At 38.9% G+C, this 16,832-nt stretch overlaps 2 long non-coding RNA genes across 3 annotated transcripts in view; one reads left to right on the top strand and one right to left on the bottom strand.

The window, feature by feature from the left end:
- LOC122442020 overlaps positions 1 to 16,832 on the bottom strand; it is a 39,280-nt gene that overhangs the window by 17,510 nt on the left and 4,938 nt on the right. For both annotated transcript variants that reach the window (XR_006269527.1, XR_006269528.1), the window contains exon 2: positions 8,571 to 8,686. This is a non-coding gene — a long non-coding RNA (uncharacterized LOC122442020). The remainder of the gene's footprint in view (positions 1 to 8,570; positions 8,687 to 16,832) is intronic.
- The window catches only part of LOC122442021, a 157,290-nt gene continuing 150,384 nt past the window's right edge, over positions 9,927 to 16,832 (top strand). Inside the window, exon 1 of the long non-coding RNA XR_006269529.1 lies at positions 9,927 to 10,023. This is a non-coding gene — a long non-coding RNA (uncharacterized LOC122442021). The remainder of the gene's footprint in view (positions 10,024 to 16,832) is intronic.

Below are 16,832 nucleotides of genomic sequence, written 5' to 3'. Positions count from 1 at the left end.
GCTACCTTTCAACTGCAGCGTACATTTGCATACTAAGTCACTTCAGTCGTTTCTGACTCTTTCACGACCCCATAGTCTGTAGCCCACCAGGCTCCTCTGTCCATGGGATTCTCCAGACAAGAATACTGGAGTGGGTTGCCATGCTCTTCTCCAGGGGATCTTCCCAACCTAGGGATCGAACCTATGTCTCTTACGCCTCCTGCATTGACATGCGTGTTCTTTACCACAGTGGCAAACACCACTGTATGTTTGCCTCTTTGCAAATGCATTCTAAATCCCCTATTCTGTGGGTTCTCAGGAGACCCAGATTTTAGAGTCGGTCCCAATGCTTTTGTAGTGTCTGTGCAGTTAGTTTCCCCACTGTTTCCAGCCAGTCATATCTGAACTGAGAGGAAATTTATCATAAATGGGAAGTGGGACCAGGGACAGGGGAACTGCCCTAGGGCATGGGGGCAGGGGCAGGTACCACTGTCCTTGCACTTAGTGGTGATGTTCAATATATTTGAGACTGTCTATGGCATAGGGCCCGGGCACAGGGCAGATACGGGCCCTAGTGTTGGAGAGAGGCCCTGAGGGTGCCCCCAGGGAGGACCGCAAGATCCTTGAGGAGGAACCTGGAATGGGGATAGGAAGGTTAGGGAGCTCAGACACTGGTTACTGACAGAGCAGGAGAAAAGATTCCTCATGTTTTAGCCATCAGTTTGGGCCATGCCACCTGAGTTTCAGTGCAGCTTGTACAAAAGGGAAGCCTCGGGTCTGAATTTCAGAAGGCAAAACTCAAAAGAGCAGCGGGACAGTTGTTGCTCTTACATCTGGTGCTGGGCAGGGAGAGCTTCGGCTGATTTATATGAACTCAGCTTTTCTCTTCTCCCTGCCTCTGTTACTCCTGAGTGTTATTAGGACCTGTCTCTCCCTTTTCTCCACTTCAAGAAGCTATAGCCTTCTATGGGTCAGTCCTAGTGGAGAAAGCTAGGACCAGCGTCAGCTCAGAGATGCTAAGGTAATCTCAGGATATGAATAAATGAAATAAGCCTGTTCTTCAGCCCTCAGTATGGGGTTCAGAGACATTACTTTGTCAACAAAAGTCCATCTAGTCAAGGCTATGGTTTTTCCAGTAGTCATGTATGGATGTGAGAGTTGGACTATAAAGAAAGCTGAGGACTGAAGAAGTGATGCTTTTGAACTGTGGTGTTGGAGAAGACCCTTCAGAGTCCCTTGGACTGCAAGGAGATCCAACCAGTCCATCCTAAAAGAGATCAGTCCTGGGTGTTCATTGCAAGGACTGTTGTTCAAGCTGAAACTCAGCTCCCTGGCCAGGGATCAAACCTAAACCCGCTGCATTAGAAGGTGAAATCTTAACCACTGGACCACCAGTGAAGTCCTGCCTCCATACTCTTAATTTGGACAATTTCTTTAGCAGGTATTGAAGTCCTTTTAAATCAAGGACTGTATATTTTCTAGTCTGTTTTTCAAACACCCCACATCATGGCTGGCATGCAATATATATGAGAATAACAGAAGCAGAAGATATTAAGAAGAGGTGGCAAGAATACACAGAAGAACAGTACAAAAAAGGTCTTCACAACCCAGATAATCAGGATGGTGTGATCACTCACCTAGAGCCAGACATCCTGGAATGTGAAGTCAAGTGGGCCTTAGGAAGCATCACTACGAACAAAGCTAATGGATGTGATGGAATTCCAGTTGAGCTATTTCAAATCCTAAAAGATGATGCTGTGAAAGTGCTGACTCAATATGCCAGCAAATTTGGAAAACTCAGCAGTGGCCACAGGACTGGAAAAGGTCCGTTTTCATTCCAATCCCTAAGAAAGGTAATGCCAGAGAATATTCAAACTATCGCACAATTGCACTCATCTCAGACGCTAGTAAAGTAATGCTCAAAATTCTCCAAGCCAGGCTTCAGCAATACATGAATTGTGAACTTCCAGATGTTCAAGCTGATTTTAGAAAAGGCAGAAGAACCAGAGATCAAATTGCCAACATCCACTGGATCATCAAAAAAGCAAGAGAGTTCCAGAAAAACATCTATCTCTGCTTTATTGACTATGCCAAAGCCTTTGACTGTGTGGATCACCATAAACTGTGGAAAATTCTGAAAGAGATGGGAATACCAGACCACCTGACCTGCTTCTTGAGAAGCCTGTATGCAGGTCAGGAAGCAACAGTTAGAACTGGACATGGAACAACAGACTGGTTCCAAATAGGAAAAGGAGTACATCAAGGCTGTATATTGTCACCGTGCTTATTTAACTTATAGGCAGAGTACATCATGAGAAATCCTGGGCTGGAGGAAGCAGAAGCTGGAATAAAGATTGCCGGGAGAAAAATTCCATAGCCTCAGATATGCAGATGACACCACCGTTATGGCAGAAAGTGAAGAGGAACTAAAGAGCCTCTTGATGAAAGTGAAAGAGGAGAGTGAAAAAGTTGGCTTAAATCTCAACATTCAGAAAACTAAGATCATCCATCTGGTCCCATCACTTCATGGCAAGTAGATGGAGAAACAGTGGAAACAGTGGCTGTATTTATTTTTCTGGACTCCAGAAACACTGCAGATGGTGATTGTAGCCATGAAATTAAGAGACACTTACTCCTTGGGAGGAAAGTCATGACCAACCTAGAGAGCATATCAAAAAGCGGAGACATTACTTTGCCAACAAAGGTCCGTCTAGTCAAGGCTATGGTTTTTCTAGTGGTCATGTATGGATATGAGAGTTGGACTGTGAAGAAAGCTGAGGACCAAAGAAGTGATGCTTTTGAACTGTGTTGTTGGAGAAGACCCTTCAGAGTCCCTTGGACTGCAATTAGATCCAACCAGTCCATCTTAAAGAGATCAGTCCTGGGTGTTCATTGTAAGGACTGTTGTTGAAGCGGAAACTCCAATCCTTTGGCCACCTTATGGGAAGAACTGACTCTTTTGAAAAGACTCTGATGCTGGGAGGGATTCGGGGCAGGAGGAGAAGGGGACGACAGAGGATGAAATGGTTGGATGGCATCACCGACTTGACGGACGTGGGTTTGGGTGGACTCCGGGAGTTGGTGATGGACAGGGAGGTCTGGCGTGCTGCAGTTCATGGGGTTGCAAAGAGTCAGGCACGACTGAGCTACTGAATTGAACTGAACTGAATGAGTAAAATCAAACACATAACAAATATTTTTTAAAAATCTCTGTGTGATCTTTATAGAAATCTTTTCAATAGAGCAGAAATTAGCTTCACATGATGAAAGAACTAAGACCCAAGTAGGTGAAATGATCTGCTTAGCAGGAGTAAAAGGGAAAATCATGAGTAAGACTGGGCTAGACCCAAGTCTCAGTATCTCCCATCACCAGTCCTATATTCTTTCAATTCTATTTTGTTGCTAGATAAGTTGCCTGAAATTTGTGTTTTGTGCTGCAGTAATACTTCAGTGATCTGCAGTATTGTCTTGAGCCAGATATAGGTCCTTGATGTCATGAAGTGGTAATTATTGCAACATAGGAAAAAAAGAAGTGCACTGTGTTTTTGGAGGCTTGCTCCCTGTTATTAATTCAGGTGTTGAAGGTTGTGACACTTGTCATCTGAAAGATAATTTTCCTCAGATTTAATAATCGCAGTTAAGTCTCAGATTTGATTTTAATTTCAGACCTTGATGTCATGAAGTATTAATTATCTCCATTACCTACTGGTAATATTCCTGCAAACATGCACATGTTTGATTGGCAGGAATTTTTATTAATTTACAAGGATGAACTCAATTAGAAGAGCTCAGTTATTGGCACAATTCCACTTACCTACCTGCTATTTCAAATGGAGCAAAATCCTAGCCAACTCCGAATTCCGAGCATAGAGGGTCAAATTATGTAAGTAGTGTAGCTGACTCTAGCAGAGATTGATTGACACATATTTCATTGTCTGATCTACCCGAGTTTGCTTTAAAATAAGTGAGAGAGAAACCTTTGGGACTAATTAAGATTCTTATAGTCAAGTAATGTGAGATATTTTCCATGTCTACTTGGCTTTCGCCCCTTCTCCATCACCATGCCTAGGGTTTTTCTTGGGGCTGACACAGTCATACCTCATTTAAGGAACTACATTTGTTTCCACAGTGCTTTAATCACATACAGTGAGAAAATTCTGATGAATGCTAATATTTTATGTTAAGTGAGTGACTTTCTCTTAGCTACCCACCATACAGCCAAGCAGTAAGGAGAAACTGCCTCAGTAAAATGACATGTCATTTGACAGAGTAGGAACCTAGAGATTTGAGGAAGCCAACCCTGTGTCCTATGTCACATACAAGAATGCAACATAGTTTGACTTGGATAAATTCCTTGCAATGAAATGAGTATTTATGAAATTAAGGAAAAGTGTTTAGCTTGAGCTTGATTCTTCAACATAAGAATACAGTAGGAATCATTTCTTGACCCTCCAGTTGAAGCATATCTTTGCCAAATGACTTTGTAAGAACTGCATTCTGGTTCCACATCAGCAGAGAAAAACCCTCTGTTTAGTTTTGGGGAATAGCAGGGCAGAATAATAAAACAAAGAAAATTCCAACAACGCCTTTTACTTACACAGCCATCCCCTAAGGGGTGTAGCTGCATGGCATGCTTCCACAGAACCGAGCCATACAACCTTAGTGTTCAGAAAGAAAAACAAAAATAATAGTAATTCAGTCCTGCTCAGTCAACTCCAGGGCAAACTGGGGTTTGGGGAATAAAGTCCAGCTACAGTAAAAATGCTGTCATAGAGAAACCCAAATCAATTTAAAAAGAGAAAGGATGACTGTTTGTGATTTGGAACTAAGGCAAACAGCATATTTTTACTTGAAATACTTGCCTTCAGAATTATTTTAGCCCCCTCCATAATGAAAGGACCCAAACCCTTTTCATCCAAAGGAAACTCTGTAGGCCTTTCTGAAAAACAGTACACGTCCCTACCAGACCTTTTCAAGACCATTCAAGATATCTAAAAGAGATTTGCTGGAAACAAGAGTCTCTGGCCCCTGAACACAGTCTTGCTCTCCTCCACTCCTTCCTGGTGTCTGTCTGCTCCGTCTCCTGGCCAGACAGCTGCAGCTGCTCGGGCCTATCAGATACTGGTCAAGAGCTCTGTGGGACTCGGTGGTCAGCCCAGCAAAAGAACACGTTCAGGGCTGGATATATGGTGATATATGCTTCTCTAAGGTCTTACAATAGTCAATCATTACTCAGGTAGTCAAATTTGGTTTTACACTTTGAATCTATCTTTACCCTCTATCTCGCATGGGCAATATCCCATCTTTAGCCTGTGTTTGATTCTCTGGAACAGTGCTGTCAGATAGAAATATAATGTGAGCCATGCACGTCATTTTAAACTTTCTAGGAGCCATATTTAAAAATGAAACAACTGAAGTTAATTTTAACAGTGTGCTACACTTAAAATAGGCTTCCCTGGTGGCTCAGTTGGTAAAGAATCCATCTGCAATGCAGGAGACCCAAGTTTGATCCCTGAGTCAGGAAGATCCATGGAGAAGAATATGGCAACCCACTCCAGTATTCTTGCCTGGGAAATCCCACTGGCAGAGGAGCCTGGTGGGCTATCGTCCATGGAGTCACAAGAGTTGGACACAACTTAGCAACTAAACCACCATAATAGCTAATAATGCTATCATTTCATGATATAATCCTATGCAAATTAATATTGCATATTTTACTACTGTTAAAAGTCTTAGAAATCCTATATGTATTTTTACACTCATGGCATATCTCAGTTCATACCAGCCACATTTTCACACCCTCAGTAGCCACATGCAGATGTGATTAGTAGCTACATTACTGAACAGCAAAACTTTACAACAATGGCTGTCAAACTTGGTGCCTGAACTAGCAACATCAGAATCACTTGGGAGTGCTTTGTAAATATATGTTTAGTGGTCCCCAACCCACTGAATAAGAAACTTTGGAGGTGGGGCCCAGCAATCTGTGTTTTTATAAGACTCCCATCGACTTGTGATTACTTGTGAAAATTTGAAAACCACTGTTCTAAAAATTGAGGAAAAACCATTGTGCATAGAGTGCTTAAGAAAGCCTTATGGAGAGAAACCATTTCCACATCATATTGCCTCACTGTATATATAGTCCACTAAAACAAGTAAATAATGGATGCTTTTCATAATTTACAGAAAAGTAAATGGAATTAATAATAGCATTTTTTTCATGTTAATCCTCTTCCACCCATAATTTTTTAAATATTGGTGCTACAGCATGGGTCTCTGTTTTGAATGAGAATTAAGTTGAACTCAAGAGCAAAGAGGGCTTCCCAATAGTGGTAAAGAACCCGCTTGCCAATGCAGGAGACATAAGAGACACTGGTTTGATTCCAGGTCAGGAAAATCCCCTGGAGGAGGGCATGACAATCCACTCCAGTATTCTTGCCTGAGGAATCCCATGGACAGAGGTGCCTGGAGGACTCAGTGCTAGGGGTTGCAAAAGAGTCAGACACAACTGAAGTGACTTAGCATGCATGTAAGGGCAAAGAACATCTTGGGCATTTGCAAAGTGAGTGAAATTGGACAGGGTCACACATGGAAGGATGGGCCTGCCAGGTAAAAGCTTTTAGAATCTGTCTTGCAAAGAATGTGGTACTATTTCCATTCTAGTCAATAGTTTCTTGCTCTCTGCCTGACACTAGCTTCCTCAAAGGGGCAGATTGTCTCCTGGTAAATGCAAACAGTTTTGTTTACTTTGGGATAATTGCTTATTTTGAATAATATATACTGTGCATAAGTAATGAGTGGAGCACAGTGAGCAAACATTCCTTTCTTCAGTTGCCTCCCATTTACGCATTAGGGAAGTGATTCCAGGGTGGACAAGCCCATCAGCCCCACAAAAGTCCCTTTAGTCTTTGCACTAGCCTATTAGCATGGCGGCCACAGTCTCTGCTGGGCTTGGGAGTGGCCGGCTTCAACCTGCTGCCTTGTTTACTAAGTGGAATCAGCAGATAATTTCACGGTGGTATAGACAGCATGAAAATCCAGCTCAGGATTCATAAATCCTGCCTTAAACTTGGCCGGTTTAGACACAGTCTGCCCCCTCAGCCCTGTCAAATTGGAAGCTACAGAATCACCCCAGGAGGGAGGTGGTGTTTGGGGAAGAGAAAGCCATACCTAGTCTCCTCACCAGCCCAGGGAAGGATGCTGAGGGCTTTGGGACCAGGTGAGTGGGAGGAGAGGTATTAATCACAATCCATAGTCATTGAGTAAAGGAAATGCAAGTCAGAGGGTGAAAGACTGCCCCAGTCCGAGAACAAGGATCACTGAGTTCTTACTGGACAAGCCCTCACTGGCCAGGTGCCTCAGGCTAACAGGCTACATTCACCCCCTGCTCCACAGTTATTTTTATTTGGGTATTCTTGATTAAAATTCTCATTGTTCAGGGTATGTCCAGAGGTTTAGCTGAAAGTGCTAAATTTGGGAAGGAGAGAGGAGTGAGGAATAAGGGCACTGAGCAGAAGGAGACCCCCGTGAGAAGGGAGAAATCTCACACTGGCTGAGCTCCTAAGGTGTTTGGGGGGCTCCTTTCACTCTGTTTTGGATCTTCGACTCTCCTCAGTTTTCAGTATACAGGATGTTTCCTGTGTGCCTAAGAATTATAATTCCATGAAAAGCCTCCTACACCACATGAAACACACCCAGAGAGACACACAGACACACACCCCTAAAAAAGACATGAAGCTATATGTCTTTTCTTCTTTTTACTAATTAATTTATTTTTGACTGCACTGGGTCTTTGTTACTGTGTGTGGGCTTTCTCTAATTGTGGGGAGTGGGGGCTACTCTGCAGTTGCGGTGAGTGGGCTTCTCTTGTTGCTAACCACAGGCTCTAGGGCATGCAGGCTTCAGCAGCTGCAGTACTCGGGCTCAGTCATTGTGCTCTCAGGCTTAGTTGCCCTGCGGCATGTGGAATCTTCCCAGACCAGAGATCAAACACGTGTCCCATGCATTGGCAGGTGGATTCTTAACCACTGGACCACCAAGGAAGTCTGAAGCTATATATCTTGAATCTATATTAATCTGTTAGGCAAAGTTTCCCAGTTATTTTCCTGAAAATGAAATTATTTATTAGCCAACATGAGTCACTTTTGCTGGAGAAGATGGATGACTTGAATGGATGACTTCTTGAATGACTATGGACCAAGTGGCCACAAGAGGGTCATCCTCAACCAGCAATGTCTGGGGATCTATTCTGTGTGTTCACTGTATCCTCACATGCTCTTTCTTCTGTTGCCTGTGTGCTGGGAGAGAGAATTCTCTGGCGTATTTTCTTATAAGGATGCTAAACCTATAGGATCAGGCCATGCTCATGCCCCCTTTAACCTTAATTACTTCTTTTTTTCAATTAAAAATTTTAGAGCTGTACACAAATTTTAAGATAAGAATTGCACATATTTAAGGAGTACAACATGATATTATTGTGTACAGCATGGTGGCTGTCATTAATAATACTGTATTATGTACTGGAAATTTATTAAGAGAGTAGATTCCAAGTGCTCATACCACACACACACACACACACACAGAATGGTTACCTTAATTACTGTTCAAAGATCCCTTCTCCAAATACAGTCACACTCTGGGTTATGTCTTCACCATATGCATTGGAGTTGGGCACACAGTCTGTGATAGAGTATATCCAAGTGTTGAGCTGCAGGTAGATTTGAAGGGAGCATTAGTCCATAGAATGATGATAATAAACATTTATCTGGTGCCACAGTTTCACAAATCTGAGTGATGAAGTATAACGACATGAGATCTGCTGACTATGGCAAGTGATTTCCAGTGGGAAATGCCTCCATCTGACCACAGAGAAAAGGCTGCTTCAGACTGGATTTCAGAGTTTCTCTCCAGTCTGTCTTGGGATCATGTCTTATTGATCATGTAAACTTTTCTAGGAGAAGCATCATTAAGTCCTAGCAAGTCTGCAAAACTCTAATCATCAGGGAATGTATTAAAGGCAACAGATGAAGCTTAAAAGAGAGCATTACCATTCTTACAGATTCTTGGATAAATTACAAAATTCGATTCTGAGGGATTCAAGGGAGGATTGTCATATGCCTAATGGGTACTGAGCACTCATCTTTGTGGTAAGGGAGCTTTCACCTTGCCTCCAGGGGACAGAGTAAATCATGTATGTCCAAATGGGGTTGTGCAGTTCACAGGCAGTACATTTGTCTGCTTTCATCTGCCTGGATTAGAACGAGTGATGTGACTCGTTTACACAGCAGTGGGAAACAGTGAGAGTGTCTATAGAAGACTGGAGTTACTGCCCAGATCTGAGTGCAATAGACAAGGAAGAGATGTGGCTAGTGATGAGAAATGATGAATTCTAGAATTTAAAAAAAAAAGTATTTATTTGGAAAATGCTCACTTTCTGCAGAAAGGTTAGTTTAAACATCTGAGTTAATGTACTGTAAACTGTTAAACTATTTCCTAAACAAAGGGAGTGCATAAATGGCACATTGATTGTTTTTGGTGGGTGCATTGTGTGTTTTGGGTTACAGCTTGTTTGTAACTGAAAGCAAACGGTAGCGGTGTGATGGATTTGCCTATGTGTGAAATGGATCTGCAACAAGGGAATCACGAAACGTTTACACTTCTAGACATGAGCACTCCCAACGCAGCACAGTCTGCCTTTCCAATTTCATCCAACTGTGATGGAAGGAAGAAAAAATTCCATAACATCAATGTGCACTTAATTGTCAGAGAGAAATAAAATTACAAAGTTTAGTAATACCATAAAAATCTGTGCTGTTATGCAAGAACCTAAAATTACATGCTCTCTAAAGGAAAATCATTATACTACAGGGACTCACAAAAGCTTTCCAAACAGAGCTGCATAATCTCACAGTTAAGAGCAGTTACTTCTGGTTGAAAGAGACTAAAAACAAAAAAGCAATCACTGTCAGGTTGTAAGGGTGGATAAATTCAAGGTGACTTTGGGTCATTCTGCTGTTTCAAGCCTGTGGAGTTAGGGGTGCCAAGGTAAGGATAATTCATTTTACAAGTATAAATTTAAACTGTGTCTTATTTGATTTGAACTCCAATTAGCACATTCTTTTACATTCTAATAGATGGTTCAATCTTCTGTTTAAAAAAGCAATTGGATTCTCTTAAAGGTAGCTATAATTTAGGGAGAAAAGAAAGAGAAACAGCACAGATAATTAGCTCCTGTAATTTGGGTGATTTTCCTAAAGGTGGGTAGCTTGAGTCTTCCCAGTGGAGGAGGGCAGGTGGAAGAAAGGGCACTGGGTTTTGTAAATGGATCCTTCGCTTTAGAATCTGGGCCATGTTTTGTTCTATACAGGGTGACTAAAGCAAGAAGATGTAGGATGACTTATTGTGGGCCTCTGGGGAGAGGGAAAAGTAAACGGGGTTTCAAGTTATTGCTTTGAGTTTTTCTTCTCTCTGCCTGTTGAAGGTGGGTCTTCAGTGTTGGGATGCTAGGACTTGACCTACTAGAAGCAGCACCGTGAGCTGAGATGTGCAACTCACAGAGGTGCCAGCACCATTCCTGTGGGGCGGCCTGGGATCCCAGAATCATAATCTGAGTTTCTTTAAGAACGTGTCCCTCTTGGGTCAAAATCCTTTAATCAGTGCAAAAATACTGCCCCCTGCCCCCAGCCCAATGCACTGCCACATCTCTGACTTTTTCTCCTTGATTCTTCCTAGTAGGTAGTATGGTTAAGTGGAAAGTGAATGACCTGTGACTAAGGCTACCCTGATTTCCAGACTCCACTTGCTAGCTATGTGATCTCAGGTGCAGTTTTAAACATATGTGAACCTCAGTTTTATTCTCTGTAATTTTGGAGTAATAATACCTACATCATAATTTTATTGGAATTAAGGAAATTACATGTTTGTTTCTTTCATCTTGGCAGCAGATTTCAGGCTATGGGCAATGAAAAAGTTAACAGAAAAATGAGACTCAGTTCAAGAAAAAGTGAATAGAAAGAAGAAAATGCTAAATAGAAACAACCATGATGTTTAAGTTCAGGTTAATGCAGAAATACAAGCAGAATTACCAGTTAGTATAAATATATCTTGTGCCATATTGGGGATATACTTAGACTTTTTAAGGTTCCTTATCTGAAATTCAGATTCAACTGGAGGTTTTGAATTTTATCTGGCAACAGTAATCACAAAGTGTCCTGAATATGTGGCAAAAAGGATGTGTGTCTATGTGAAGGTCACTAAGCAAGGCTAATGCACATGGGGAAACTGCTGACTGATTATAACTGAGTTGGAAAGGCACTACATGAAGAGGTACTTGCTGAGGTTTTGTAAGAATCAGGTTTAACTAATCATTATGATGTGTTAGCACTCAGCCAATCAAATAATAAGTAACTGCTACCAGATCACAGTTATATTGTGTTTAATCAGCAGTTAATTTCTTGTAAGAGATTGCCATTGTTGATATGTTCTATTTAGTTACATGATGGATGTGGTTATCTTGAGCTGGGTATTTGCTGCTTAGGAAGAGAAGAACCACCACCTTCAGGGTTTACTGTCTTCATAGGAAATGAAATAGGGGGAGAACAAGCCAGTCACCCTTAGGTCATTGCTGGACAGTGCAGGAGAGCGGAGACTCCCAGGAGGACAGGTCCTGAGATACTGAAGATACTCAGCCCCTGGGGCAACCATGGGGTGAACAAGGGGGCCTGCCATGACCTCTCTCCTGCAGGGAGTGGCACTTGTATCTTTTCTCTCTTATAGTCCTCTTTGTTTTTTTCTAGATTAAGGTAAAGCACAGTCTGAATGCCAGCCCAGATTGCCCAGGACAAACTGCTTTGGAGATTTGTACACTTCCTTTCTGCTGGCATAGCTTCTGGCTGAGACCATGCCCTCATTAGAGACTGCTGCGAGTGCCAAGGGAGCCTGGGTCTCTTTGGGACTTTGCTTTGCCACTTGCAGTACAAAGTGTGCACATCTTTTCTGATGTGTCATAGTCATTAAAATTTTATTTCTTGGCCCTTCTTATGGATATAAAATAGTATCTCATTATTTTCATTTGCATTTCTCTGCTTGCTAGTGAGTCTGACAGCTTCTTCTTATGATTATTAGTCATCTTGTCCTCTTCTTCTATAACCTATTAATGTCTTTGCTCACATTTCTATTGGTTTTCCTAACTTTATAGACATTGTCTTAAAGGTTTTAAGCGTGACACCTGTTCTCTCCTTGCTATATTTCTCTTTCTAATTTGTGCCAATGTTGTCCTTCAATGAACTGAAGTTCTTAATTCCTGTGTAACCACATCCATTAGTATCCCCACATTGCAGATGCTTCTGATATCTTTTTTAATTGAAATATAATTGATGTACAATGTCATGTTAGTTTCAAGTGCACAACACAGTGACTCAGTTATACACTGTGTATATATATATATTCATTTTCAGATTCTTTTCTCTTATTGGTTATTAAAAAGTATGGAGTATAGTTCCCTGTGTTATGCAGTAATTCCTTGTTTGTTATCTATATTATATATAGTATTATGCATATGTTAATCTCAACCTCCTAATTTATGCCCACTCTGCCTTTCCTCCTTGGTAGCCATAAGTTTGTTTTCTATGTCTGTGGGTCTATTTCTGTTTTGTAAATAAGTTTGTCTTTTTTTTTTTTAAGATTCCACATGTAAGCAACATCATATTTGTCTCTGTCTAGCTTACTTCACTTAGTATGATAATCTCTAGGTCCATCCATGTTGCTGCAAATGACATTATTTCATTCTTGTTTATGGCTGAATAACATCCCCTTGTTCTACAAAGCTATAGTAATCAAAATAGTATGGTGCTGGCATAAAAAGAGGCATATAGATCAATGGAACAGACTAGAAAGCCCAGAAATAAACCCACACACCCATGATCAATTAGTCTATGACAAAGGGAGCAAGAATATACAATGGAGAAAAGACACTCCTTTAATCAGTAGTACTGGGAAAACTGGACAGCTACATGAAAAAGAATGAAATTAGAACATTCTCTAACACCATATACAGTAATAAATTCAAAATTTATTAAAGACCTCTATGTATGACTAGATACTATAAAACTCCTAGAGGAAGAGATAGGTAGAATACTTTTAACATATATCTCAGTAATATCTTTTTGGATTTGTCTCCTAGAGTAATGACATTCTTTAAATATGTTTTTCCCCCACTCCTAGGGTATCACAATTATTTTTCAACATTTTTCTATCATCTGCTTAGATCCCCACCCAGCATTTAGCTCCTTTTTCTTAATTAGATTAAATTAGCTCTATTTATATTTCTAGCTTTTTTGGAGATAAATTATTTTGGCATTAAATGCTGTGTAAGTTTAAGAAGTATAATATTATGATTCAATATATGTATATATTGTAAAATGATTAGAACAATAAGGTTAACCAATCCATCACCTCATATAATTATGTATATCTGTGTGTGTGTGTGTGTGAACTTGTAATATCTCAGATTTAGATTTTTAATTCATCTGACTCCACCTTTGTATGTGATGTGAGTTAGGGCACATGATTCTATTTTTCCTTATTGTGAGTTTCCATTACATAATTTCTGTAAACAATACATTTTCAGTTTTACTCTTTATTGATTAAACATGCTATTTCTGAGTGTCCAGTTTTAACACATTGGTACATTTCTTTCTCTCTGGGCTAACATAAGTTTATTTATTTATGTTTTTTTTAGTAAGTCTTAGTAACTGGTATAGTTAGTATTCTCTTATTGAAATAGCTATTCATGGGATTTTATTCTTCCAGAACATTTTTTGAATAAGTTTCAAAAATCCCTAAAAAATTCTACCTAAACATTTTAATAGAACTGTTTTTGTATTTATACTTGTAGCTTAATTTGGAGCTTTTTTCTATTTTGTGAGACTATTTGTTTAAAATAAGGCTTAACTTTTTTCATAGAGACTTGATAGAGTTTACCTATAAAACTAGTTGGACTGAAATTTTTTAGGGAAATTTTATTTAACTACTATTTCATTTTTTAAATGTTTATATTATACTGAAGGTTTTCTTTTTTTTTTCCTACTTCAGATATTCATTCTAGGAGTTTATTTCATCTAAGATTTAGTTTTTAACTACTATGTTATTTTTTAATATATTATCTGTGTCCTTCATGATTTATTCTTTTTAATACATATATATTTTTAAACTATCTTTTTTATTGCATTATCATATTAGAGTTGTGCATTATGAGTGTTTTCCAAAAATCAATTTGGAATATTATTTAACTTTTATGTGTTTATAAATGCCCTGTTTCATTGAAATCTATCCTTACATTTCTTTTTTCTGATTTCTTTGACTTTATCTCTTTGTTCGAACTTCTTGAGTTTTAATCTTAGCTCATTTATAAAACATGTGCTTTCTGGTCACTGTAATTAAATCTGGCACTTAAAATCCTAAAAATCCATTTAGTTTTCATTGTCCAGTCCTAATTTTTTCATAAGAGTCTCTCTCTATATAGGGTTATTTACCAGCATGAGATTTTGCTTCCAAACACATGGAATTTTTAAAGTTATTTTTGTTATTAATTTTTTTCTCGAATTTTGGGTGTAAAATCTAGTATGCATGATATTTATTTCTGTTTTCTTTTGTTCTCACCTCCATTCTTCTTTCTTTTCATCTTATTCTTTTCTTTATCTACTTATTACTTTAAGAATTTTAGTTTTCCTAGTTTTTTAAACACACAGTTATTCTAAATATTCTATCTACACTCAAAAAGAATATGTACTCTGTTGTTGGATGCTGAATTCCGAATTATCCCATAGATTAATTAAATTTATTTGTTTTATTATCTAGATTTTCCATATTTCTGTTTATTTTGCCTTCTAGGTCTATCTATTTCTGAGAGTAGTGTGATAAAATCTGCAGCAACAATTGGTAATTTGTCTTTTTCTCTCTTCAGTCTTTCCCATTTTGGCTTTATATATTTTGTGATTTTATTGTAGAAGTGATAGCTGTTTCTAATGGTTTTATTTCCGTGATCAACTGTACTCTTTACCAATATAATCAGCCGTGTTATCTCTGTGGAGTTTTTTGTCTTAATTATAGCCTAGATATTAAGAATACTTCCTCAGATTTCTTTTGGTTAATATTTTCATAATATATCTTTTTTCCACCCTTTATTCTCAATTTTTATTTTATTTGCAAATATTACAGATGTGGTACTATTATACAATTTTATTTTCAATCTGAGTTTTTCATTGGTGAATTTAATCCAATATTATTGTGATTATATTGGCAATTTTTTGGTTATATGATTTAGTATTTTCCCTTTAATATCCTTCCTTTTTGTTTACTTTGGTAAACACTTTTTACTTTAAGTTTTCTTGTCCTAATTTCAAAAGTACATATTCTTCTTTTATTTTTATATTAGAAATCCTTAAATAAAAAATCCTTCTCATGTTTATATCCATATTGATTTCTTAAATTTATTATTACCTCTATTCTTTCCCTAAAAAATCAGCAAATTTTGAACATCCTCAGGGTCTTTTGGCCTTTTCTGCCCCTTTATCTTCATGGAATTTTAGTTCTGAGTTTATTGCAAAATGTAGAGCACTATAGATTTTGCCCTTTTATCCTTGTTTCAAGAGGTAGCTTTAATCTGTTCTAGAAAAGTTAATCACCCTTACTTCTCACATGGGTTGCTGCAGCCCCTGGATATACTTTTCTTCTTGTTGATTGTTTCATCCAAGAGTGTTTTCTAAGTGAATGTTTGTATGGCAAGTCTTCTGAGGCTGATATGCCTGGGGATATTTTTCTCACCCTTGCATTTTAATGGCAATTCTGTTAAACAAAGGATTTTAGGATCTGATGTCAATTTCTGCCTGTTGGGTGTTCTAACAGGTGTAGGTGTGCGTGTTTTGTCACCTTTCCTATCTGCCACTCTGGGCTCTTTCAGTCCAAGGTCTCTCACTGATAATTCTAGGAATTTTGTCTCCATTCTTTTTTGCAAATATCTCTTTTCTTTAGTTTATTATTTTTGTCTTTTGAAACTATTACAGATACTGTCACTTCTATTGCTAGCCTCTGTATTCCCCAGCTTTTCTCTTACACCTTCTATTTCTTTGTCTGTTTTTGGTGTCTTCTGAGAGAACTCTTTGATCCTTCAGCTTATTCACCCACTCTTCAGCTGTATTCATCTCATTTTGATCATTTAAAAAAATTTTAGCTACTGTATTCTGCACACTTAATATTTGTAACTTTCTTATAACTTCTAGCTCCTGCTTTATGTTATAGTACATTCCCTTCTATTTTGTTTATGAACTTATTTTATAGTTGTAGATCATCTATTTCAATAATTTTGCTTCATATAGCATATGTTCTTTGGTTTGTAGTCTTTCTTGAAATAATGATTTTACCCTGCAGGTATGTGAAAATTGAGCATGTCAGTTGATATTTTCCTAAAGGTCAGTTATCTCTTGTGATAATGGACAGGCTCAAGTTTGAGCCTACCTTGGCAATCTAATGGGAGAGGTGAAAACCGTAGGCACCTGTGGTGGACACACTTTTAGGTCACCTATAATAAGTCTTGTTCTTTTATAATTTCCTCTTCTTCAGTGCCAGCAAAACCTCTGACTTGCTTCTAAGCAATAGACCTTGGCAAGGGTGATGGACTATGTTTCACTATATATAACTTCATCTTTGCTGGCTAGAAGGAGAGATTCTCCTGCTGGTCTTGAAGAAGCAAGCAGGCCTGTGTAATTGCCTCTGGAAAAGGCCACGTGACAAGGAATCAACAGGCAACCTCTCAGAATGGAAAGTAGCCCTTCCTGACAGCCAGCAAGAAAATGGAA

This window comes from Cervus canadensis, chromosome 5, assembly GCF_019320065.1.
Source record: "Cervus canadensis isolate Bull #8, Minnesota chromosome 5, ASM1932006v1, whole genome shotgun sequence".
NCBI classification, from domain to species: Eukaryota; Metazoa; Chordata; class Mammalia; order Artiodactyla; family Cervidae; genus Cervus; species Cervus canadensis.
The sequence above is the reverse complement of the archived record's forward strand: the minus strand, read 5'-3'. Positions and strand labels throughout refer to the sequence as shown.